The following is a 27,679-nucleotide window of genomic DNA, read 5'->3' as shown; positions in this document are numbered from 1 at the left end:
CGTCTGGGCAATTCAAACTAACCCGACCCAAACTAACTCCTTTATTCCCACCAAAGTCAACCTACTTCCTGGGTTTTCCATTTTAGTTTGTGGCCCCACCATCCACTCAAACTGGGAAGCTGGACACCACACTGGATTCCTCCTCTGCACCAGTCTCCATATTTAATGATCCATTAAGGTCTCTTGGTTTTACCTCCTAAATATGAATCAGCCAATTCCCTGCTAGCATGTTTCCTGGATTGATTTCCTCATCTCTTGCCCAAAGGCCTACAATAGCCATCAAACACATGTCCCTGGTCTGTTGCAGAATCGGTTTGGACTAGCTCATCCAAGGCCTCCAAGCCCACCCACGGCAGTGCCCAAACTGAGTATTCTCTTTTTCTGTTCTTTAAGATACAAAGGGGCTTTCTGAGTGCAAAGGAGAAAGCATCACCAACCTCCTCGTACCACATTCTCTCACCTCAGGCCTCAGAGTAGGATGCTTCACAGTCTGGACATGGACAGGATGATGTAGAGTGGAGAGGGCATGCCCTGTTCGCTGTGGACCAGCTCTGCTTGGGCCCCAGTTGGTTCCTGTTCAGGTGGAAGAGAGGACAAGGCCCCCACCTGACAAGGATGGATAGAATGCCAAGCACAGGTGCACTCTATGGCTGGGACTCAGACCGCACTGATGTCCCCTTCTCCTTTCCATCGGAGCAGGAACTGCTTCTTTTCCCTGAGGAACGAGCTTTATTTTTCACTGGCTTATTTCCCCTGAAAAACAACAGAGACTTCAGGGACTCAACCGTGGACTTAACTGCTTTATCTTTCATTGGAAACAAACTCAGTAATACTTTGGGAATCAAGACTTTCTTCTAGTTAAATTTACTGAGTTTTTAAATTTAATTTTACTAGTAATCACCAAAAACGCAGCCTGTATGACCTACTTAATTATCCCTAATCTTTGGAAATTGTCAATACTTAAAGAGAAATGTTGCTATCCTATTACCCTCCTGCAAGGTAATTACAAGGAGAACTTTACGAAATTCCATATACCTTATCTCTTGTCTTATTCTCCTCTGGCTTTTCCCCACAGTCCCCAGGTGAGGCATCTTAAAGGCAAATCTGACTACATCATTTCTTTACTTAAAAGTCCTTCAGAGAGGGAGATGAACCATGAGAGACTATGGACCTTGAGAAACAATCGGAGTTTCAGAGGGGAGAAGGGCAGGGGGAGGGGTTAACAGGGCGACTGGTATTGAGGAGGGCTCGTGCCGGGATGAGCACTGGGTTTTATACTTAACTAATGAATCACTGAACCCTACATCAAAAACTCTGTACTATACAGTGGCTAACTGAACATAAAAAAAAAAAAAAAAAGCCCTTCAAAAACTAAACCTTGCCTCCAGGATATGAACATGAATCAAAGACCCTGCGTGATGGACCAGCTGACCTCCCCACCACCCACTATACTACCCGCCATGTTCAGGCAGCATTAAAATGCTTGAGTTCTCCCCTGCACACACTATGCTTGGGTTTCTTCTTCTTCCTTACTTTCTCTCTTGCCTTTCCTCCTCCTAGAATATTCTCCCATCCTGCCCCCTTGTCTTAGCAAATTCCTGCTCAGCCGTCAGGACTCAGTTAGGCTTCACTCCTCCAGAATGTCTCCTCTGACCTCAGTGCCTCTCCGCTCACTCAATAATAACCTGGATATGATTCTGTCACTGAGTACACCATGGTATATTGTAGTATTCTGTTTATGTGTTTGTTCCCTCACTATTATTCATCTCTCTCCAGCAGCCAGCAGAGAGGCTAACAAGAATAGATGCCCGATAGTGTTTCTTAAATAAAAAATGCACAAATGGAAGGTTCTCAGTCCAGTGAGGACTGGTCTCCTCTGCAGGTCTTAGAAAAGAGTTGAGGGTGACAGTATCTAGTGAGGTCAAAAAGTTATGAGTGAGTTTACTATCAAGTTAGGAAGACAGATAAGACATAACTGCTCCTTTTCACAGGTGCCTTGGGACACTCTTCCAGCTGCCTTGTTTGTTTCTCTTTTCTAGTAGGGTTAAGGACAATGAAGTCACAGACAAAAATTTTGTGCTTGATGGAGACACCAAACCCTGAAGTGCTGGACCAGCTGTGCAACTTACACAAAGCACATCCTGCCACGTATGTCCTACACAACCTAGGAACTGCTTTAGGAATAAGAGAAAATGTATAAAAAATGGTCTGTTAATCAGTATGGAAATCACATTCAAGCTTACAAATGATGTCATAGGCTGAAAGTTTGGGGAGAGTGTGCTTATATGCCCACTATGATTCCAAGTCTTTCTTTTTATACTGTATTTACATTTATTAGTTTTTAACCTCACTGAATTGATCCCATTCTCCCATTTTAAATTCAATTCCCCCACATAATTCTTTACCTGATAATAGGTTATAAACAAATAAGTGTAGGTTGAAAGAATGGTTTAGTTCAGTCATCTCTAGATGTTTACTTTGATGGTTGCCATAATTGTCATTTTATATTCTTCTCTTTGTTCCTTACATTGGTGAGCTTCTAATCTAGTAAGCCAGAAACTAGAATGCTCATCACAGTTGTGCTCATGCTGAATAGTCACTGTTTATTGACTTGTCTGGTGAACAACTCAAGGGCAGGAGGTCTATTAGTTAGCATCCTAGCGGGAAATAGTATACAAAATCTAATTAGGGTTTAACTGAAGAAAGTTTAATAACAGGTTGTTGTTGTTGTTGTTTTTTCAGAGATGCAGCCAGAATTGGTCACTCCAACAGGAGTGATGAAGTATCCAAGGTCTCATTACAGTGGGAAACTGTTATTTCTTCCAGGCCTGAAGGTCCAGAACAAGGAAGAGTTACCAGAATCTAGCAAGTGCTGGAACCACAGACAGAGCAGTGGCCACAGGCAGAGGAAACAATCACTTGCAAACCAGGGGGTGCAATGAGGAAGACAGGGAATAAACACCCAACCTCAGTTTCCTCCTGCCCTCTGATCTGCTGGTAAATTCCTTGACTCAACCCAGCCAGAATCCAGAGGCCAGGGAGGCCTAGTGTTCCAGCTGTAGGGATCAGTCTCCTGGGGGCACAGAGCAGGGCACAGCACAGATCTGAAGAGGCAGGCGAAGTATCACAGTCACAGGACATAGGTCCCATTCCTCATTTTCTCCCCAATACCTAGCACGGTACCTGTTATCTAGGTCCCAATAAATATTTAGTAAATAAATGACTCCCTTAAAGTATGAAGCAATAAACTAGGCTAATCCAAAAGTGACTGAGAATGGCCATTGAAATTATTCATCAACCAAAGACTGGTTGACCTGATCCTAAGCCTGTCTTCTATCACTGGTTTCATTAATGATTCACCACCAATCCCCCTCTCATTGTTATAACCCTCTCATGGACTTCAGGTTTTAAGACAATTTGTCTATCAAACTAATTTTAAAGCAACTATTATTAATCAAAGCCACACATTGTCACCCAGCTTCTAATCAGCATAAAACAACTAAGGTTACCGCACTGAGTTTAGCCCAACCAAAAGAAAAGCGATTTGACCTTTTAAGCTCTGTAGAAAAAAGACATGTTTGTTTAATACCTGAACTAGCTCTTTGCTCCTGTTACTTTCTTCTCAAAGCTTCAAGACCCTCTAAGATCAAGAAATGAAATTTGATAAACTGGTGTTCTGTAGTAGAATTAAAGCCAACATGAAATTTGCAATTGACTTTGTGATGACCGCTTCACCTTTTGTATGAGTGTAGTGTGTATTTATTTATTAACTTATTTACTTTTCAGAGCTATAGAGTAATTCACTTCTTAAGGGAGATTTGTGACATGAAGAAACAAAGTACTGGGACCAAAGGATCCATTTTCCCCACCAAGAGAACTCACCAATCTATGAAACACATGTGGATCTCTAAACAGGGCATCTGGTTCCACAGCTTCTCAAATCACCCTCCTCACTCCTATAGCTGGATCCATCTTATTTCACACAGTTTACTTCTCTAAAAGATGGGAACGAAAAAAGCATTACACTTACAGAGCCAAGGTTGGAATTTTATGTATTTTTTATGGCACTACTTTGAGTTTGAGTTTCAAGATAACTATTTTATATAAGACACTTTTCAGATTCTGGGAATATAAAATCACATTCAGTTTTCAGAGTTTCATCAATATTCAAGCTCAAAGTTAGGTAACACATTAAGTTTGCACTATGTTTCAGATATAATATTGGCTGGTTTGTCTCTTAAACTTTGTATCCACAATCCAGTTTTAGGGAGAGATTGAACATAGGTATTTTCATCATTAACCATTAATTTCAATGATTAATCCTGTGTATGATTAGCTTAGCTTCTATCTACCCCAAGTTCAGAAATATGGTAGATATCACCAGAACTTTGTTTAGTTTTAACAAGTATTCCCAAATGTGCAGCCTCACACCAGCAGACTCTAAAGCCTAGGGTGGGCGAGGGTCCAGTGAGGCCAAAGAAAAGACTTGGATACAGAGATCGAGATAGATTTATTAGGGAAACTGAAGTACAGGGAGTCTAGGAGTGGCCAAACGTACAAAGCAGCCCCTGCTGGGATCTATGTACAGCAAGTTTTTACACCATAGCAACTTAACCAAGCAACTGTCAGTGGCCCTTCTCCTCCCCGCATCGCCAGCATTTCCAAGGAGACCTAGGCCTGATGCTTGGACATTCTTCATTATAAGGTAGACACTCTGGGTGGCCACTCCCAGAGCACTTGACCCTGAACACTGAATAATATGTTTTGCTGCACATTCTGCTTCATGGGAATATAGAGGGAGGAGACGGTCTCTATGTTTTTCAAGATTGTGCTTAACAGAAGCATTCAGGGTATGCTTGCACAAACTAGCTATCCAGCATGTACCATACGCCAAAGACAGGCTCAAAGCCTACAGTCAGAGATCCAGGGGAAGAAGGGCCTTCCTTGTAGATGGGACACTCCTTAGGGGACATGTGAGATTTAAGAAAAACTTGTGGTCAGTGTCCTTACGGCTTTATAGAATAGGAGTCATGTTAAAGCTCAGGACAAATAAAATGAGTGTTCGATAAATGGCTGCAATTGTCTCAATGGGGCCCTGGTCTCAGGAAAGCCAAAGGGGTCCCTTTGCTTTGGTCACAGTGGAAGAATGACACATGGTCATTGCATGTGGATACGGTGCCTCAGGTCCTTTTTGGCTTCAGCTGCTTACCACATGGCAAAAATGGACTGTGACGGAAAACTAAATTGGACTTTTTTTTTTTTTTTTTTTGGTGTATAGCAAAATTGCTGGCCTCTTTCTCCTGACTGGGAACATGGGTTTGGCTAAGTAAAAAAGAGTTTCTTAGGGCTGGTGAGGTTGGGAGTGGGGGAGGCAATGCCCTTCTGAGAAAATAGGGACATGCAAAAGATATGCACTTAACTCTTTGTCAGGGTGAAGGACCATTTCTATTGGCCTTTGATCTTTTGGATGCTTGTGACTTTGGAGCCTCTGTGTAACAGTGGGGAGGGGAGGAAGACTGCTTCCTGGGGAGTCTCAGTATTTCTTTGTCATATGTGAATGGGGTGAGTGCTGATCGATGCAGCCTTGGGAGCTCATGCAAGAGGAAGTAGGAGAAGCTGGTGCTCTCTGTCTCCAGTGAGCTAAATTGAGAGTGAGTCTAACTACCTTGGGTGCATAAGGCCTGATGTAGTATTTAAGCAGCTCCAGCTTATTTCTCCCCATCCCCCACTTATCAGATGTCTAGTCGCCTCAGAGGTCATAATGATGGGCACATGACTGTCTTGTTGATTTATGTGCTTGGGATTTAGCTTGGGGCATACTCAGCCTTAAAGAGATCTTTTGAGTGAAAAAACAGTTCAAAGAGTCCCTACCCCAATTCTAACTGTAAGGCACTCTGAGTCCCATTCCACACATCTTAAACTTCATGGTCTTGAAAATATATACATACAGGAAAAGGCCTTTAGTTAGGGCAGGCTTCTCCTCCCACCCCCTCACCTTTCTCTCTAGAGTCAGTCATGAGGTAGAGCAATTTAGACGTTTCTGAAGCAGAGAAATTCGCACTAGGAAATGTCCTAATACTCCGCCCTCAGCTGCCAGTCCCACGGAGTAACCCAGTGTCTCCTCACTTGAGATCTTGGAGGCTCCCTAACAAAAGGTCTGGGAAGACCAGAGTGGGAGGCTGCTGCTACAGCTCAGTGCAGCCCCCATTTCACCTGCCAGTAAGAGCCCTCTGGACTTGCCTGTGTCCTCCTATGATCTCTTCATAAGTAATGGTCTGGAGTGTTCACGTCTCTGCTTAATCCCATCGGCTCAGAGTTGGGCTTCCGTCATTAGTGACTCTGAGGCTTCTGTACACACAGAATGTATGGGATGAGTAGGAAAGGGCAGTAGATGTGTTTGGAGGTTCCAAGAAGACAAAAGAAAAGGTCTGAGTGATCATCTTCCTTAAGGATCACACTTAGTTTCCTGTCTGTAAGATGAGCATGAGCCCAAGCCCCATCTCCCTGCTGGGGTAGTGGTGGAATACAGTAAAGTTGCATCAGTGGACCCTCTGAGTCTCTAAGCCCTTTTGGTCACAGTCAGACAGTAGTTCCACCAAGAACCTAAAGTTGATCCACAAAGACATCAAGAGGAGGCTGTGAGGAGCAGGAGTTTAGGATGGAGGGTGCTTCCTCCTGTATCTCCTCCCCTGCAGAGTCCTGTGAATTTCATAACCTCTCCAGTAAAACTGTGGCCTCAATGGGATCACAGGCTCAACGTTAGGTTGAATTGCTAAGTGGCCAAATTGTTCTCATACACATCTTATGAGCTCACTTCAAGCCTTCACGAGTGTTGTGTGAGGAGAGCGAAAAGGGAAACCAATGCTGATGTGAATGCTTATTTTCACTGAGTCTACCCTCACGGTGGGTTTACAAGTGACAACTCTCCTTGTAGACTCCATTTATGTTGGAGGAAAATCTGTGACTTTTATCATCTCATCATTACATCCCCTGACACTCCCAAGTCATATTCCACTAGACTTGAGCCTCTTCAGTGGCATCTTTTACATGTAAAATATTAAGCTATCCAACTTTTAGATGACTAAGAGAGTATCTAAATTCTCAATCTGAAAGCAAACGAAACCCAGCAAAACTGGAATGCACAGATTTTTATGGGAGGAAAAACTGAACTGATAATATTTATTGAGCAAAAAGGCAGGTAACTGGATAGGCTGTGAGAGCTGGAAATGACCTTAAATTTCCTCAAATTCTACCCCCTTATTTTATAGGTTGGGGAGGTGGAAAATAAAGTCACACAGTTGGTTGGTTCAAATAGGAACAGAGGTAGGAACTCATGATCTTAGTGTAGTTTCTTCTGCTCCTTTCAGTGGGACACTCTACATTCCAACAGTTGTTGTGTTTTTAATTATTAAGCTTTAGAACAGAAAAAAAAAAACTGTTCTCTGCTGCTTGCATTAAAAAGGTCAGGGAGGGGCGCCCGGCTGGCTCAGTCGGTTAAGTGTCTGCCTTTGGCTCAGGTCATGATTCCAGGGTCCTGGGATCGAGCCCCACGTCAGCTCCCTGCTCTGCAGGGAGTCTGCTTCTCCCTCTCCCTCTGCCCCTCTGCCTGCTTGTGCTCGAGCTCTCTCTCTCTCAAATAAATAAATAAAAATCTTTAAAAAAAAAAAAAAAAGGTCAGGGAATGATGTGTGTCCACCAACAGCCAGAAGATTCTAACTTCCAATTTGAAAGAACTTTGTAAGTTGTCTACTGGGACCACCCCTCCCATCTGGTGTTCAACTTCTCCCCACTGCAATCTGTTAAAGGGTTGCATAATCTGCTAGGACATCTTCAAGCCTGCCAGTAAGTATTTTACTGCTCAACAGCCAATCTAGGGAAGTTGTTCGTCATGTCAGGCTGATCTGCCTCTAACTCCAAGCCTTGCCCTGGCCCTGCTTCATAGACCTGAGAAAACAGGTCTGATCTTTTTTCCCACATGCCAGCCCCTCTCCAGATGGTTGAAGATGGCTGTCAGCTGGCTTTCCCACCTTCATCCCAAGCTTCCTCCTCTACAATGGAGCAAATGTCTCAGTTCCATCAGTGACTAGGCTGAGCAGCATTCAGAGATGGCAAAACCTCTCAGCAAAGACTGTGGTGCCTCCTGCTGTCTTGAATGAAAAATACATTTAAAAGTAAACAGAATATTAAGACATTTGAATTTATGGGGGATGCCTGGGTGGCTCAGTTGTTAAGCGGCTGCCTTCGGCTCAGGTCATGATCTCAGGGTGCTGGGATCGAGCCCCACGTCAGGCTCCCTGCTCAGCAAAGAGTCTGCTTCTTCCTCTGCCTCTCCCTCATGCTCTCTCTTTCTCTCTCAAATAAATAAATAAAAATCTTTTAAAAAAAAGACATTTGAATTTATGGGATTTACGTTAGGTTTAAAAATTTTACATCAAGCATTGTAATGATTTTCTACCTATAAGGAAAATGGAAAGGTCCTTATGCTTTCTATTTTTCTCAGGAACTATTTACCCTTACTGAGTCTGAATTCCCTCATTTATAAAATGGTGGTAATAATAACTTTGTGGGGCTATTAGAGATTATGTCTGCGAAATGCTAAGCGGAGGGCCTGGCACTGAGTGGACACTCCATGTATGGTAGAGGTGATCACAACCTGTCAACATATCACTTGTGTTCCCTTCCCCTCTGCTGGCTCCTCACACTTCTTTCCCGTGCTCTTTGCAGGGCCACAGTCCACTGCTTCTTTAACAGCCCTCCAGTCTTCTCTCTGAGGAGTCCAGTTAACACTTGTCTCTCCTTTCTCTCAGTTTCCATCACAAAGCTGGCATCAGAGTTGCCATAATCTCCAACTCCAACTCCCCTGTATGTTTTAAGTTTCCTAACTCATCTCTTGTACCACTCTTGCATCCTCAGCTTCCTGCCTCCCTCCACCACCCAACAAACACACAGTCTATTCTCAACCAAAAGACAAAAGGATCCTGTCAAAATAGCTGTCAGATCAGGGAAGGCCTCTGCTTAAAACCTTCCTGTGGCTTTCTATCTCAATTGGAATAAAAGCTGAAATCCTTCCAAAATGACCTCAACACTCACATGACTTTACTCACCACCACATTGCTTCTCTGACCTCCTTCCTTTCACTAACCAGTCTTGCTCACTGTGCCCCATCCCCATGACTCCCTCACTAATCCTCAAGCCTTCCAGGCAGACTCCCACCTCTGCACCCTTTGTCTAGAATGGTCTTCCCTCTGTCTCCCTCAACTCTGTCAAGTCTATGCTAAAATGGAATATTCTAAGGGAAACCCTCCCTAACCACCTATTTGAAATTGTATACACACCTCTCCCAGGAAACTCTTAGTCACTTCCTAACTTTATTTTTCTTCTCAGCATGTATCACTAACTTACTATGTGACTGATTTATTTTTCTTCTTCTCTGTAAGCCCTCACAAGAATATGTCACACAGGGACAGATATTTTTCTTAGAACACTGCCCAACATGCATCATACATTCTATTTGTTCATGTAGAATGAAGTTGTGGGAAGGTGGTATGATGGGACAACTGTGGGTTTTGGATTTCACATTTCCATTCTACCACTGACTTTGGAACTCTCTTAGTTTCAGTTCCTTAAAATTATCTTATAGCCTTTTGATGATGATCTCTCAAGATGGTGAGGTCTTTCCAGTTGCAAGAGAAACTCAATCCCATTGTCTATTTGCTAACCCTTTATTTGTGGTTGTCATTCCCTCCTATTACATGCTTTCCCTGTGCAACATATGATTATGATACAGACAGCTTAGAACACATGCCCTTCCAGGATAGCAGTCCGAAAAGAAAGAAAACCTCTCTAAGAATCTTTGCTTAAAAATCCCAAAAAAGAGCTCAAACAAGGGGAGTTGGGATCACATGTCCCTTCCAGGGCCAACATCTTTGGCCAGAAGAATGTGAGGCTGTGATTGGCCATATCTGGGTCTTGTGCTCACCCCATGGCCAGCATGTTGCAGAGGCAGCTCCATTGGGAAAACGTAGAGTCAGGGAAGAGTAATTCCCAAATGAAGGCAATTTAATTTAAAAAGAAGGAATAATGGAGTGCTCCAGATTAAATAAAACAGATGTCCCTGATAAACTGAGAATGTATTAATTCATGGAATTCAAAGAAGGATGAACAGCCAAACAATGAATAGAAGCCACCTGGACCTCAGCAACAATAGAACCCAGGAACAGAACTTGATCTGTTACCTGTTTTTTTTTTTTTTTTTAAGATTTTATTTATTTATTTGACTGAAAGAGAGAGAGCAGCAGCAGAAGAGGGAGAAGCAGACTCCCCACTGACCAGGAAGCCCAACAAAGGACTCCATCCCAGGAATCTGGAATCATGACCTGAGCCAAATGCAGACACTTAACCAACTGAGCCACCCAAGTAGCCCTATCTGCTTATTTATGTGAGTTAACTTCTCTTTATTTCACTGAAGTCTGGATTTCCCCATACATAGCGAGGGTTAGTACCATTTCCACCACTGATTCATGCCCTCTTGATAAATGGGTTGATACAGGAACAGAGGATTTAGGCAATTCTGAGAAGCAGAAGACTTTGATATGTGTGTTCTCCATGTGTTCCTTCTGCCTCTTTTCTCCTTCTCCTGCATCTTAGCTAGCCTTGATAGGTGCCCACAAAATGTATTATCCAAATCAGTTTAATTTTAAGAGTCAATGGCTGTTTTACTAATAAATATGCTGAGACAAAAGGCACAAACCAAGAGCATCCCAGAAAAACTAAGACATGGTTTTTCACTCTCACTCTCCACCTCCCTTAAGACATGTTCAAAGGAAAGTTTTATAAGTTATTTACATCTCTGCATGAATCAAAATGTTTTCTCTCCCAGGGAAATTTTCAATATTAATTTACATAAAAGAATAAATAATTTTATTTCCTTTGTAAAGGAAGTAGAAGAGATTGCCTTTTTATGTTTAGTATTATAGGGATTTTAAAAATTACTTTATGATTCCATACCTTTAATCAAAGACATTCCTGCTGCCTGCTAAAGATTTGTGTGTGTGTGTGTGTGTGTGTGTGTGTGTGTGTGTGTGTGTATTTTGGTTTGGGTTTGGTTTGGATTTTTTTTCTCCATTATGAGACCTTGATCACAGCTGAATACAGGAAGATAAAGCCAACTCAATGACTGTTAGAGGAGTAATAAAGATTTCCCTGATCAACTTCATAATGTGTATATAGGCTTTTTAAAGATTTTTTTGAATTATAGTTGACATAAAAAAATTGTACAGATATAGAATGTGCAATTTGATAAGTTTTTATACATATTCACAACAAAGATAATGCCTAGGTGGCTCAGTCGTTACGCATCTGCCTTTGGCTCAGGTCATGATCCCATGGTCCGGGGATCGAGCCCCGTGTCGGGCTCCCTGCTCTGTGGGAAGCCTGCTTCTCCCTCTCCCACTCCCCCTGCTTGTGTTCCCTCTCTCACTATATCTCTCTGTCAAATAAATAAAATCTTAAAAAAAAGATAATAAACATATCCATAACCCCTACAAGACCCTTGGACCTCTTGATAATTCCCTAGTACCCACTTCCTGTCCTCCCCCAGCCAATGTAACTAGTGATCTTGTATCTGTCACTATAGATTTTCCTTCTGCTTAAAGGATTTTCTTTAATATTTGTTATACCATGAGTCTTATGGTGAATTCTTCCAGCCTTTATATGCTGAAAATAGTCTTTACTTCCCCTTCAATTTGGAAAGAGTTTCACTGGGTATAGAACACTAGATTGAAAGATGTTTTTTTCATTTAGTGCTTTAAAGATATTGTTCCACTTTCTTCTTTCTTGTGTTGTTTCCAACAAGAAATCTGCTGTCTTGCTTATTCTTGTTCTTCTGAACATGACCAATCTTTATTTTCTATTTTAAAGATTTTCTCTTTATCCCTGGTTTTGAGCAATGTGACTATGATATGCCTTGGCATAGTTTTCTCCATGTTTCTTGTGCTTGGTGTTTACTGAACTTTTTGGATCTGTGGGTTTATAGTTTTTATCAGATATGGAGAATTGCCAACCATTATGTCTTCAAATATGATAATCTCCCCCACATTTTTCCCCCCTAGGACTACAATTATACATACATTAGGCCTCTTGAAGCTAACTCGCTTCTCACTAATGCTTTTTTCATTTTTTCTCCCTGTATTTCATTCTGGATAGTTTCACTCTCTCTGTTTCCTAACCTGGGCACCTGGGCAGCTCAGTCGGCTAAGCATCTGCCTTCAGCTCAGGTCATGATCCCAGGGTCTGGGATTGAGTTCCACAACAGGCTCTGTGTTCTCCCTCTCCCCTTGCACCTCCCCACTGCTCATGCTCTCTCTCTCTGTCAAATAAATAAATAAAATCTTTTTTTAAAAATTGACTATTCTTCTCTTCTGCAACATCAATCTGCCGTTAGTCCCATCTAGTGTATTTTTCATGACAGACATCTAAAAGTTCAATTTGTATCTTTTATTGGTAAAAAACACATATAAAATTTACCATCTTAATCATTTTAAAATGTACAGCTCTGTAGTGTTAAGTGTATTTACACTGTGTAAAACAGATCTCCAGAACTTTTTCATCTTGCAAATCTAAAACTCTATGCCCATTAAACAACAACTCCTTTTTCCCCATAGTAACCATCATTCTACTTTCTATTTCTATGTATTTGGCTACTTTAGAAACCTCACATAAGTGAAATCATACAGTTATTTTCCTTTTGTGACTGGCTTATTTCACTTAGCATAATATCCCCAAGGTTCATTCATGTTGTAGTATGTGACAGGATTTCCTTCCTTTTTAAGGCTGCATAGTATTCCACTGTGTGTATGTACCACATTCTGTTTATCCATTCATTTGTCAATGGACACTTGGGTTACCCTCACCTCTTGGCTACTGTAACTAGTGCTTCCATCAACATGGTTGTCCAAATATTTGAGGCCCTGCTTGCAATTCTTTTGGATATATACCCAGAAGTGAAGTTGCTGGATCATATGGTAGTTCTATTTTTAAGTTTTTTAGGAATTGTCAGTTTTTAAGTTTTTGTGCCATTTTACAATCCCACTAACAGTGCACAAGCTTTCCAACTTCTTCACATCACTGCCAACCCTTATTATTTTGTTTGTTTTAATAGTAACCATCCTAATGGATATGAAGTGATATCTCTTTGTGGTTTTCATTTTTAATCCTGATGATTAATCATATCTCCTCCAGAGAACATAAAAAGAAGGAACGTTTTCCAACTCACAGTATAATTCCAGCATAACTATAATAATACCAAAATCTATTAGAACATCACAGAAAAAAGGAAAATTGCCGATGAATCTTACAAAAAATAGATGGAAATATTCCAAACAAAATAAATTCACCATAATATAAAAAGAATAATACATTATGGCATAAGTAGATTTATTCAGGAATGAAAAATTGGTTTAGAATTTGAAAATCAATGTATTTCAGCACAGTAACAAAAAAAGAGAAAGTTATATGATGATCTTGATAGATGCAGCCAAATATGAATTAAAGAGAACTTTCTTATTCTGATAAAGCGCATCTATATATCAACCTACAGTAAACATCATACTTAATAATGAATTATTGCAACTGACAATGAGGTAAGAATATTCATATGAATACAATTTCTATTCAACTTTTAGTGGAAGCCCTACCCAGTGAAACGATGCAAAAAGAAGAAATACAGTGTTTAAGAATTGGAAAGGCAGAAATAAAGCTTTCATTATTCCTAGATAGTATATGTGCAGAAAATCTAAAAGAATCTTTAAATTATTAAAATAGGGGAATTTAGAAAGATCACTGATGCAAAGTCAATATATTTCTTTATACCAGTGACAAACAGAAAATGAAAATAAAAATAAAACTATGTTTCACAGTTATGGAAAGACAATACAGTAAAACTCATTTAGAAAATCCATAAATAGGCCTAAAAATGCCTAATATAGTATATAATAATTGAAATTTTAATAAATGCTAAAAGGACAGATAATTCAGTAATTCCTATTGGGATACTTGATCATATTCCTACTTCATTCTATATATCTAAATAAGTGCCAGAGAGGTTAAGATTTATACATAAATAAATGATAAACCCCATTAGTAGTAGAAGACACATGCTAAAGCTGAAAAAAAAGCCCTAGAAAAATTTTAACTGCCAGTGACAACTTGGAAAATTTTTAAAATTAAACGTAGATAGTTAATATATTTTCTACAATGACTTCTTGCCTATCAGTAAGAAAAAGACAAATTCCTCCACAATATCCCTTCCATAACAATCTATGGAAGAAAAACAAATGGTCAATAGGTACATAAAAAATTAAGCCTCAGTAATTAAGAAAATTAAAACTAAACCAGTCAAACAAAGACTTCAAAGACTGAAAAGACTAATTTGGGCTGAATGTAGGAATCAGGGATTCTGACATATTGTTCATAAATTATGGCATATCCATACAGTAAGATACTCTTCAGCAATTTAAAATATCATAGATGGGCATTTGCCAACATGAAACTATTAAAAAAAAAAGAAAAAATATTTTCACAACTATTCTGACATGAATTCAAAAAGTACTCATGAGTATAAGTCATATAAAATTATGTGTACAAAGAATTCTGGAAGCAAATAGACCCAGATTTATTCATGGTTATCTCTGGGTGTTTGATTTTATTCTTTTTACTATCAGCATTTTATATTTCTGTAATAAACTTATATTACTTCCCCATAAATTTAATGTCATTAACAAAGGAAACTTTATGCTGTGTTTGTAATTTCTTTTAAGGATAAACATATCTGAGGAAATTATCTGCTGCAAATATTACCCTTATCTGCAACAGTTTTAGTATATGTGCTGCCGACGCGAGCACAACAGTTTATTAACATTAACAGAGAATGTTGTCTGTCACTGGCACTGGTATCACTGGAAATCACATGTAGTGCACACATTTACCTTGGATGTTTAGTTTCATTGGCATTCTTTGCATAAGGCAACTCTCACAGACAAATGATAGTATTGCTTTCCTTAGGCATATTTTCTCCTAAGCTATGGCAATTCTGTTTTGCTGAATAATAAATTTAGTAGATAAATGCTTTCTTTGAATTTTACTGTAGGTAGTGCTATTAACTGAATTGTGCCCCCCATTCATATGTTGAATCCCTAACTCCTAATGTGACTATATTTGGAGTAAGGAAGTATGTAAAGTTAAATGAGGTCACAAGAACAGGGCCCTGATTAATAGGATTCCTGTACTTATAAGGGAAGACACAGAGAACGCACTCTCTCCAACATGTGAGGACACAACAAAAGAGTAGCCATCTAGAGGCCAGGAAAAGGGCTCTCACAAGGAACCAAATCAGTCAGCACCTTGATCCAACTTCGCAGCCTCCAGAACTGTGAGAAATGTCTGTTGTTTAAACCATCCATCTGTGGTATTTTGTTATGGAAACCCAAGCTAAGATAAGTGGTGAAGTATTTGCTTAGGTAAGTGTTTGGCCGGTTCAACAGCTCTATCACAAGAAATAGCATATCACAATAGTCTGTTTAATAAATACTTTCTATGGTGAGAAAAGTAACACTGTACTTGATTACAGAAGAGGAAATTAGCATTGCCCATAAACTAACATCCACAGGGAACTATTGTAAACCTCAAATTAATTACACTTGCATCTCCATGTTCTTTTTGGCTATCTCCTAGAACTGCTGCAAAAAACAAAATCTCCCTTTTGAAAAGAATTTTGTTATTTTTAGCATTATAGTAATAACCTTTCCGTCAGGCAGGTTTAGGTTTGACTCTCAGCTTTGTTTCTTTTCCAGCTATGTGACTTCATGAAAGTTACTTAATCTATCTGAACCCCAATTTATCTGTAATACGGAGAAAATCAGAACTACTTTATTTTGGGGGTTTTTATGCATCTTTTTTCAGGTTTTTATTTAAAAAATCATAACCACTTTAAAGTGATGTTATGAGCTCTCATACTTGTTAAATGTGATTGGCACATGGTAAATTCTCAACAAGGTCTAGTTCCCTTTCATGGCCACCCATTTCTCCCACCTAACCAGAAATAAAAACTTGCTTCTACCTGTACCTCAACAATAAGACCCATTGATGGTAATTAGGGGTTTGAGCATGGTCTCTTCTTTCCCATTTTAATTCTGCTGCTCTAATTTTGAATATTTATATCTTCTTACATAAAGTAATATTTCTACTGCAAGAATTCCTACCCCCCACACACACCTCACAATATTCTTGTACAAGGCTAGGGGATTTTTATAAAACACAACTTTGATCCCTTCATTTTAATACTGGGAAATTTCAGTGGCTTCCTTCCTTTGAAAAAAAGAAATGCTAAGTCTTTAAAATGGTGTTTCAAGTACAGTTGACCTTTGAACAACATGGGTTTGAACTGAGCAGGTCCACTTATACATGTTTTTTTTTTCCAACAAAAATAATACAGTACTGTAAATGTATTTTCTTTTCTTTATGATTTTCTTAACATTTTCTTTCCTCTAGATTATTTTATTGTAAGAATATGGCATATAATATATACATAACATAAAAATGTGTGTTAGACAGCTGTTTATGTTATCAGTAAAGTTTTTGGTCAGCAGTAGGCTATTAGTAGTTAAGTTCTGGGGAGTCAAAAGTTATAGTGGATTTTCAGCTGCACAGGAGTTGGCATCCCTCACCACTATGCTGTTCAAGGGTCAACTGTAATATATACTTAGATCTTACCTAGTTTTCAAGATTGCCTCCCTACACTGTGGACACTCAGTCAAAACATGCTCTACCTTGCCCCATTCTGTTCAAGAGATTCCTCCATTTGGAATTATAGTCCCCTCATGTGTTCACTTGTCAAAATATACAAAACCCTGTTTAAATGTCATCTCTATGGAGATTTCCCAATCGTACTGGTTTGACTTATTTGATAACTCTTTTTATGCTTCTAGTAAAGGATTTGTCTAACTTTCCCTATACAATCTTCTGGAGTTTAAGTTTCTTGAAAACAGAAAGAGCATCTAATTTATCTTGGTATTTTTCTGTCTCCCACTGAGCTCTTTGTGCTGAGTGTGGAGCCTGCTTAAGTTTCTCTTTCACTCTACCTCTGCCCCTACCGCCCTCCCCCGCCCCCATTAGAGTGCTCTCTCTCTCTCTCTCTCTCTCTCTCTTTCAATAATAATAATAATAATTAAAAGGAAAAAAAGAAAGAAAAAGAAAAAAATGACACCTTCCTCTACGTTTCATCCTTTCCTACCTACTCAGGATATTTTTTACAAGCTTTGATTAAAAACAGAGAACCATAGTTCCCAACATAGTATTTTCTATATAGGTCAGTATAGCCCACACAGACACTGCTCTCCACCAAAGCCCAAGAAGATCTGGCTGTCTTATTTGCCAGCACTATTTAAACTTTTCCCTCCCCTCCTACCTTGCAGTCTCACCCCAAAATCCCAGAAGGAAGATGGAGTGTGTTGATTAGCAACAATCTGAAGGTGAAAGGAAATGTCACTGGAAGAGCACATGAGCTGTTAACCAACAGAGATTTTAAGGAAATCACAAAGAAGTATGGGGGGACACAAGTGAGGAATGGGGAACAATAGATGGAAGAGATTGCAATCTCAATGTCGGCTAATAGTGCTTTGACTCCAAGCTTTAGAATTCACAAATTCTATCACATCTTGGCTCCTGCATTATCTTTGGTCACCTTTAAATTTTAGGGTCTTGTAGGAGGAAACTGCCAATTTTGCCACGTAAATGGACTTCACTTTAGAGTTGAAGTCACTGACCCTTGAGCCATTAATATCCTGTTGCTTTACAGCTTTTCTGGCAATTTTCACTACTCCTTAGATGTCAATCTTAGATTTGACCTAAGACTTGACCTCTCTTCCCATTGTTTTAATTTAAAAATATTGTTTTAATATTGTTCTTTAATATCTTTTTATCATTATCCCTCCCTGTTGGTGCTTTTATTCAGTCCCTGGTTTCAAATGCTATGTGCTAATTCCTTCCAAATCTATACCAACAGTCCAGGCTTCTCTCTGGAACTCGAGATTCATAAATGTCAAATGCCCATTGGGCACTTCCATTTGGATGGGCATTAGGCACTTCAAAATCCACATGTCTAAAGTGCAACCCATCATCTCCTCCACCAACTTCTTACTTCTGTGACCCCTCTGTAAGTGCAAGAATCAGAGAATCAGTACACATTTCTCTGTCTCCACCTCTGGCACGAGCCAAGCTACTCATGCTGTTTGACAAAGTCCAAGTATGGGGGATAATCCTGAAAATCAGGAGACTCCACAGCTGGCTCCTGCTACTTCCTTTCATTTTGTTTGCGGCAATCTTTATAATCATGGGATTTTTCCTCGGGTTTCATGATAAAATGATTTATAAATTTAGTTATGCCTATGTAAGCAATCACAATGAAACTGATTTCAAAAAGGCTGACAATGGGCCAAGAAATAAAATTACCCAATGTCCTCCAATCCGTGATTCATCTAATATGAGCAACGCGGAGTTCTTTAATAAACTTCGCTTAAGGGAGCTGTTGGATCCAGGCCCAGTAAAAGTCCCTATTGATGAGATTCTTCAGGCACCTTGAAACATCAGAGTTCTAGGAAAGGAAAATCTCATGTCATTCCCAAAGTACAGGGACCTCCCTATGTTACCTTGACAGGATAGGGTGCACACATTGTAAGCTGCCTTGGGAAGAAGAATAAACTTTAGATAACCTTTAAGCAAGAGTAAATATAAAACTTTTTCCGCATTAGCACACAATAGCAGATAGGTTACGCTTCGACTCGCGTGGTCACACTCTGTCTAGTACCTTTGTTTTTAAATCCAAAATGATTTAAGATGATTTCGATAAGATGTAAAAAATAAAATCACATGTTATGAAAGAATGGAAAAACAAGGAAATATTCTAATGTATAAATAAAGTCCCTCCGAGGCTATCGGGAGGAGATGCTTGCAACCTGATCCTGTGTCCGGGTCTCCTCACTCGCCGACGCCGTCCTTTCCTTCAAGGACCCTTCCCCTGCTGGAGCTGGACTCCGGCACACCTCCAACATCCAGTCTTTCACTAACTCCTTCCATTTCATTTCCCAAACGTCTCTCGATCTCTACCATTACCCCCCATTTATTTAGCTCACCACCTCACCTAGGCTGTTAGGCTCTCTCCTGTGTGCTACTATAATAAGCACCTACCTGGTTTTCAGTTTCCAGCTTCATCCTTATCTATTCTTCACCACACAAATACAGTGATCATATGAAGATGCCAAAATGATTATAAGCCCCTCCTCTCCATTCAAAAATATCCAAAGTTTCTCTAAAAATATATATCCAAAGTTTCTCAATCACTCTTATGGACAAAGTCTTAAGTCCTTGTTCTCAGAATTGCTTAGGAAAATCCCTTAAATGGAGGCCAAGTTCCTGGCACAACTATATAATGTTTTGGGTTTTGTTTTGTTTTTTTCCCCTCGTGGGGACAGATGTGATTAATAGCTTTTGCTTTCTATTGTTCTTAAGCAAAATATGCCAAGGGCTGGGCTCTACTCTGACATATATTGAATATCTACAGTAAAAGGGGTACACATGTAATGTGCAGCTTGCATTTTAAAATTCTCTTTGTTTAGAAAACCAAATATATTTACCTTTTATGTGTCCATAAAAATTGGCAAGAAGCTTGTCCTTTGTATCCTAAATCAGAGCAGAAGAATGTTGTGATTAAATGCCACTATGAATGTACATTATTTGCTCTGATAAAGTAATAAAAGGAGGGGGGTGGGAGGAATGGGGTGGCTGGGTGATAGACATTGGGGAGGGTATGTGCTATGGTGAGCGCTGTGAATTGTGCAAGACTGTTGAATCACAGATCTGTACCTCTGAAACAAATAATACATTATATGTTAAAAAAAAAGAAGAAGAGGAAGAAGAAGAAGATAGCAGGAGGGGAAGAATGAAGGGGAGTAAGTCGGAGGGGGAGATGAACCATGAGAGACGATGGACTCTGAAAAACAAACTGAGGGTTCTAAAGGGGAGGGGGGTGGGAGGATGGGTTAGCCTGGTGACGGGTATTAAGGAGGGCACGTTCTGCATGGAGCACTGTGTGTTATATGCAAATAATGAATCATGGAACACTACACCAAAAACTAATGATGTAATGTATGGTGATTAACATAACAATAAAAAATTTAAAGAAAAAAGTAATAAAAGGAAACAGAACACTCTCCTCTATCCTTCCTGGGAAAGTGATCAAGTTGTCCCAACAGGGGCTCAGCTGTAAGTGGCAAGTAAAACTCTTCTGTGGTCCTCTAATTAACAAGTGAGCTATTCTAGCTCTGGGTCTCAGTTTCTGAGGCAATTAAAAACTTCCATATTCAAGGACAGGGCTGGGCACAACACAATACCAGCTGAGTAATAATCGCTACACCAGTGTAGAGAACAATGACAAAGCTACAGGTGGTTGAAGAATATGATTTGTAATCTCTATAAGAAAAAAATCAATTGAATCGGTTTTGCCACCAGACATATGTGACATATGTGACATTGCCTGTCCTTTCTACCAAGCCCTTCTAGTTTCTCAACTTCCTTAACTTAAATATCTAGATTATAAATTTTTCTTTTTAAATAATTAAAGCTTTTGCCTATGAATACAAGTGAGAGCATCTTACAATCTTTGGTATATAGCCTTCTAAAATGTCCATAATTTTATTTTTAATATCCTCTTTGAAACAATAACTGGTAATTTTTGTTTGTTGATTTTTGTTTAAATCCGTGCAATTAAATCTTAATCTAATTTTTAGACTATTTTACTTGTACAACTTCTGCTCTTTGGAGTTAACAGGAGGGTTGCTATATCCTAGCGGTGCATTTGGTAAGTCTTCCATAAATGTTCAAAAAAGGGGATAGTCTCTATATGTAGAGTATGTAGCATGTATAATTTTACCTTAATATTTTATTATTCAAAATTGTCTTTATATATCAAGTATATGAGTGTGCATGAATGAATAATGTGCATTTGAATCACCTGGGCAATTTGTTAGAATGCAGATTCTGATTCAGTACATGTGGGCTGGGCCTGAGATTCTGCATCTCTAGCCAGCTCCAGATGAATCCCATGCTGCTAGTTTGTGGACCTCACTTTGAGTAGCTAAGGCTTAAGCCATTGTTCACTAAGATTTTATGACTTAGGGTACAGGCATCCTCACGGATTGAGTGGCCCAACCTCTATGCATTCCTCTCCCTTAGACTAGACCAGCACTTCTAAGATCCCATTAGGTGTTTATGTCTCTCATTTTCCCCATAATTCTATCTTGTGAACTATCACATTATTTAATGCTAGGATATTTTTTGACTATGCAACTTTCCTTTTATTAATACAAAATAGATACCTCTTTGTCAGTTCTCGTGCTTCTTTGCCTTGCCAGCTACTCTATATGATGTTTATGAAACCATCTTGATTTCTTTTTCATTTGAATTTGCCCAGTGTATGCCTAAAATGTAATAAATACTTAATAAAATTAAATAAATAAATAAAGTTATTGTCATCTTTTCTTTTATTTTTAATCTTTATCCCTTTAAGAAGTATCTTTTTATTAACCCACTCTACAGCTTCTTGATGAGTATCTCAAGTTTGTCCTCCAGATTGCTTATTTGATGTCAGAAGTGTTAATTATATTTACTACTTCCATTTTGAGAGAACTTTTAAACTAGTGTACCCATAGCTTGTTGTATAAGTTTCCCACTAATTCAGGTAATACTTGGATCCCAGCCTTTGCCTTAGCCTGATGGGCAAAGAACCTATTTCATGGAGCCTACCCCATTCATATGCTTGAAGACCACTGAAGCAATTGCTTTCTTAAAATTATGATGTATTTCTTATATAGATTTATTTTCTTTTATATTTGGGGGTGTTGCTCCCTTTCCTTAAGCTATAGTATCCTTTTATAAGCCCCATTGTAGATTTTTCTTGTTGACTTTTTCTTAAGTGACATCTATCCAGTCACTGCATTTTCCAAAAGAAAGGATGAGCAGAACAGTCCTCAGTTTCCACTCTATGTGCTTGAGAGCTCATTTTATAGCTAAAGATAAAGACCTAATTTGTGTGCACAGTTCCTAGGTCATTTTACATTGACTAGCAACGCAACTTCCATTCAGTGTGCAGTTCTTACTTGAACAAAACAACACATAGAACTAGACCTCCTCATAAACTGTTCCCACACTCTAACTCTATTCACATTTGTAACACTTTTCCTTAGGTCGCTAAGCATTTCAGGATGCCATGTGCTTTCTCCGGGCCCCTTTCATATATTATATTCATGGAAAAGCCTGGACTGAGGAAGGGAGGCAGTGATATTGCAGTATCTGGTAAGGAAGAGTAGAATAATTCTTATGGGCAAAGATAATACTTCATAGTTCAGGAACGGTCAAATTTCCCAGTGGTCACTTCAGGACCCGTTCATTCTAAAAGGGAAAAAAAAGGCACACAGGAGGATATAAAACAAAATACTTCTCTATTTTCCTTGTCATTATGTTTCCATCTGGTTCAAACGCTGAAGTATGTGGTATGCTTCAAAGAATATGCTTCTCAATACAAATGGGAAATCTATTCTGACTGTGGCCATCTGAATTTCTACTGTGGACACCATTTTTTGTAGTCATTGTTGGTTTTGTTGAGTGCAAGTGTAGCAGACAGGCTACTCTCCTATCATGTTGAAGCCAAGGATGCAATAAGCTGAGAGAACTAAGACACATGTGGCCAGACCCCTGTATCGGTGAGGTATACTAGAAAGCACACGAAGCTCCCATTCCAGATATTTCATCAATTTTGTGTGATATGAATAAATTGCATAATCTCAGAGGACCCTTGGTTTTATTGTGTATAGAATAACTTAGACTTTAATTATCCCATCCAACCACAGAATGTTTGCAACAAAACCTCAAAGTGCAATAGGAGTGTTTTTATTTTTCCTACAGAGTTTGTGTCAGGAAGGCCTTATAAAGCAGAGGTTCTTCACTTTTCAAAAGGCAGAAAACTTAGAATTTACAATAATCTTGATGGAATATCGTGTAATGTTAACAATAAAATCAGAGTAACTATGCAATTCTGAGATAATAGAATAAACATGTGGAAGGTGTCAAAAGTTCAAGTTTATGGCAGAAAGAGAAAACATGTTTTTTTGCCTAATTCTACTTCCTAATGTAATTTTCATGGTCTACACAACAAACTTACACACATACTCTTTTCAATTTTCTATTTTTTTAAAGATTTTATTTATCTTAGAGAGAGAGTGCACAGGGGGAAGACCAAAGGGAGAGGGAGAGAATCTCAAGCAGACTCCACACCAAGCACAGAGCTCAACGCAGGGCTCAATCCCAGGACGCTGAGATCAGGACCTGAGCCAAAACCAAGAGTCGGACACTCAACTGACTGCACCATCCAGGTGCCCCTCTATTGTTTTTAGAAGAGTTTTACAAACTTAAGATTAACTTTTACTGAACTTCTGTCTTTCAGACTCTTGAAGATATTATTTTATAGGAGATTTCAGAAAACACCCTGCTTTTAAACTTTGTTAACTAATTATTTCAATCGTGTGATAATATGAGTAGGAAGAAACCAGCCAACTCTGACTCAAGGGCTCAGGCACTTTGCTGAAAGAGGTACTGCTCCTCTTCCCAGTCACTGAGGAGTGTTCCAAACAAATTTTAATCCCACCAGAGCAAGATTATACGTTTCTTTCTTTCTTTTTTTTCTTTTCAGGACAGAGGCTTTTTTTTTTATATTATGTTAATCACCATACATTACATTGTTAGTTTTTGATGTAGTGTTCCATGATTCATTGTTTGCGTATAACACCCAGTGCTCCATGCAGTACGTGCCCTCTTTAATACCCATCACCAGGCTAACCCGTCCCCCTACCCCCTCTAGAACCCTCAGTTTGTTTCTCAGGATCCATAGTCTCTCATGGTTCGTCTCCCCCTCCAATACCCCCCCTTCATTTTTCCCTTCCCACTATCTTCTTTTTTTTTTTAACATATAATGTATTATTTGTTTCAGTGGTACAGGTCTGTGATTCATTGGTCTTACACAATTCACAGTGCTCACCATAGATTGAAATGTGTAGTCTCATTCTACCTGGAACATGGCCACATGAAACTTCTTTTATTTGGTCAGCAGTACAAACAGGGTGAACACATAATGGGAAGCCACAGATGGTTGTGTTTTTATTAGTGTATAGCATGTCTGGGAGGGCTTATCTCTTAAGGACCAGTAGATATTCATTTATTTTTCATGGGGTAACCCTAAAGTTATCGCAAAGCATTGCAAATCACTGCAAAGCATTGCAAAACATTCAGTGAGGACAGAATAAAGTTCAGATAGCATGATGCCTTCCAAAAGTGAAAGAAAACATCTTTCTAGAAGGAGGGTAAATAGATGTTTCTATTCAACAACCATGCTTTGTAGCTTTGGCCAGAAAAGGGAAATTGGAAAGACATTGGAATTTTCTACCCAGTTCCAAAGCTGGCCTTCTGAATTACAACTGTTTGCTTCTCTACCGCACCATCTCCTTCTAGGAGCTTCTTCTCAATTGACCAGAAATATCCATTTGACTGGTGGCGAAGGAAATATGGATAAGTCCACCTTTATGACCATTAATTTCTACAAATACCAATTTGATTAAAGCTACAGTATAACTATTGCACTTTTCACTTTCTCATTCCAGTAATTCTATTTGTTCTTATGCAGTGGCCTATTTCCAGGTTATTGCAAGTTTTATACAAATAAAACTTCAATTCAGTTACCACTTTCAGATCTTTCAGTGACTAGTTAATTAAAGTTTTATAATAATCATTTCCTAACAAAATTAAATATTTAAATATTAGGTAGTTACTGAATATAGACTTTGATTCATTCTAATTCAACTTCTGAGAGTAATTTTCTTACGAGCCTGTCAAATTTTAAAAATCACATTAGCCTTTGCTCTTTCTAATCCTAGACCAGCTTATATTATTCACAAGGTAGTAAAGGTTAGCTAAGGGATATCCTGTACTACTCTTTACAGTTAATTGTCACAGTATCACTGAAATAGTTCACAACTACCAGAACTACTGGGTAAGCAGTTAACAAGGGCTAACTCTCGGAAACTCTGAAGTTTGCTTTCTTCCAAGGAAGCTTTTTGTAGCTGACTAAATCCGGGTCCCACCCAGGATATCCACGAACCTCTGTTCTGGCTCACATGCAAGGGTAAGTAGGGTGCCCATAATTAGCCATCTGAACCAGCACACTTTTGAAAGCAAGGGGCAAGCTATTAATAATCACGCTGGGACAACAGGCAATGTCTCTGGCAAACTGAGATGTGTTATTATTGAGCTAGCATGTTCAAGCTGTAGCACAGGTCTGAGCTAGACCATGAACTTATCAGTCATCATAGAAATATCATTCACAGTTTCTCTGGAGACCAACAGGCATGGTAAGCAAAAAAAAAAACAAACAAAAATCAGGGCTCCTGTTTCCGTGAATATAAGATGCGTAAATTCCCAGGTGACAATTTGGCGGCAACCTAGCCAAAGTAGAAGTTCTTAATCTTAGAAATCAGATTTTTCATTGCCAGGAGGCCTCAGGGTGCTCTGAGCCAGTTCCCTGCTGCTCATCACCCCAGGCTTGGATTCCAGCGCACCTCTCGCCCCAGCCCTGGAACTGCAGATGAAGAGCCAGTGCCAGGCTGGCAGGTACCCCCAACCCCTAGGAGGACAGTGCATACGCTGCAAACCCTGCCTATGCCACCTGTGCCTTCATTTTAAGAGGAGGTTTGAAACTGGGGGGAGCACAAACACAAGAGCTGGAAAAAAGGCAAAAGGGGCTGGGGAGAGAAAATGACAGTAGTGTATCAACACATTCAATATCGGAGGAGTTCCAGAACGAATGAAAGAATGGACAAGGCAGGGCAGGAGGGGGACAGAAGGAAGAGAGAGTATTAATGAAACAGTTTAAGTAAATTTTCTAGGACTGAAAAGTTAATCTTCATTTTTTTTAAAAGCCACAGCATGCCAGTAAAACGGATAAAAATACACCCACCCAGAACAGATCATTGTAAAATTGCAGGCTACTGGGGATAAACAGAACATGCTACCAGCTCCCAAAGACAATGTGAAGGAGGAGGAAGGAAGGAGCAAGGAAGGAAAGGGTTGGAGTGTGTGGCCACAAGCCAGGGAATGCGGCAGCCACCAGAAACTGGAAAAAGCATGGAATGGATTCTCTCTTGGAACCTCTGCTGACGCTTAATCTCAGCCCAGTGATACTGACTTCAGATCTTGGGCCTCCAGAACTGGGGGAAAATAAACCTCCATTGTGTTAAGCCCTCAGTTTGTGATCATTTGTTATGGCAGCCCCAGGAATCCAATACAGCAGGTTGCCCCAGAGACAGAGCACACCCAGGCTGTTCTGGAGCAAGTTGAAGACTCCAGGCAGGATTTGTCTACAAGACAAAATTGGTGGGATACTTGATGCACCTATTTGTCTTAAGTGGAAAATTAGACCACTGGAGACACTATGGGCATTGAATTGGTTGTAAGTATAAAGACAAAACCAAGCTAGTTTTTTAAAAACCCAATGTTTGGGGCACCTGGGTGGCTCAGTCGGTTGAGCGGCTGCCTTCAGCTCAGGTCATGATCCCGGAGTTCTGGGATCGAGTCCCCAGTTGGGCTCCCTGCTCAGCATGGAGTCTGATTCTCCCTCTGCCTGCCACTCCCCCTGCTTATGTGCTCTCTCTGTCAAATAAATAAATAAAATATTTTTTAAAAATAAAAAAAATAAAAACCCAGTATTTAACCCTAGGGAAAAACAGGATTGTTTAGGTAAAAGGAAAAAAAATTGCAAACTACACAGCTCACCTGTAAGCAGCATTTACATAGTCCTAATAATATAAATTATTGTTACTCCTTCAGGAAGCAGAAGAGAAGTAGAGTATTTTTGTGGTAATGACTGCCTCAAATTTCATCCTCCAAAATGGGAAGTTAATATAAATGCCCAAAGAAAAACCAAGTTAGGAATGTAGGCGTGCTACTTAGAGATGTGGAAATAAAAAACAAAATAATAAGTTTCAAAAGTTGAAAGCAGTGGCTTCTAGGGAAGAGTAAATGTAGGAAGAATTAGGAAAGTCAATGCTGCTGCTTCTCTTAAGAGGCTTTGTAAAAAAAAAAAATTGCATACATATAGGCATGTATAATTTTGGTAAAAATGAAAATGAAAAATCAAAAACCAGAAAAATGATGGAGACAAAAGAGTTGGTTAGATTCTAGGACTCATAGAATACAAAATAAGTGAGAATTCTAAAACAAATTTCATAGCCTTGTGCAAATAGGTGTATGTGGCTGAGCATAACATTTTCAGTGACTTTATCATATAAGGATTCAAAAGCTACTATATTTTGAACACCTTGCAAGTGCTCCGGAAAACTACGGGAGGGGAAGGCACATGGATGGTGTGCAAAACATTGCAGATCAGGCCTACATTCAATCTATAATAGAAAAGAGCATCTGGGCCCTGTTAGTCATGTATTGACTTCTCCTCTGTTGATGATTACAGATATTTTCCTTCTCAACCTCCTTAAACATACTCATTTCAGTGCTTTCTATGTCAGCAAAC

At 39.4% G+C, this 27,679-nt stretch overlaps 1 long non-coding RNA gene across 1 annotated transcript; it reads right to left on the bottom strand.

Moving 5' to 3' along the window:
* Window positions 1-509: 509 nt before the first annotated feature.
* On the bottom strand, window positions 510-19,361 carry LOC113925094. Its single transcript, XR_003520909.1, has 3 exons — window positions 19,240-19,361; window positions 3,883-3,995; window positions 510-753 (listed from the first exon to the last, which is right to left on the bottom strand). It is a non-coding gene; the product is annotated as an uncharacterized LOC113925094 (long non-coding RNA).
* Window positions 19,362-27,679: the final 8,318 nt, after the last annotated feature.

The sequence above is a fragment of the Zalophus californianus genome, chromosome 2 (assembly GCF_009762305.2).
Source record: "Zalophus californianus isolate mZalCal1 chromosome 2, mZalCal1.pri.v2, whole genome shotgun sequence".
Taxonomy (NCBI): domain Eukaryota; kingdom Metazoa; phylum Chordata; class Mammalia; order Carnivora; family Otariidae; genus Zalophus; species Zalophus californianus.
The sequence above is the reverse complement of the archived record's forward strand: the minus strand, read 5'-3'. Positions and strand labels throughout refer to the sequence as shown.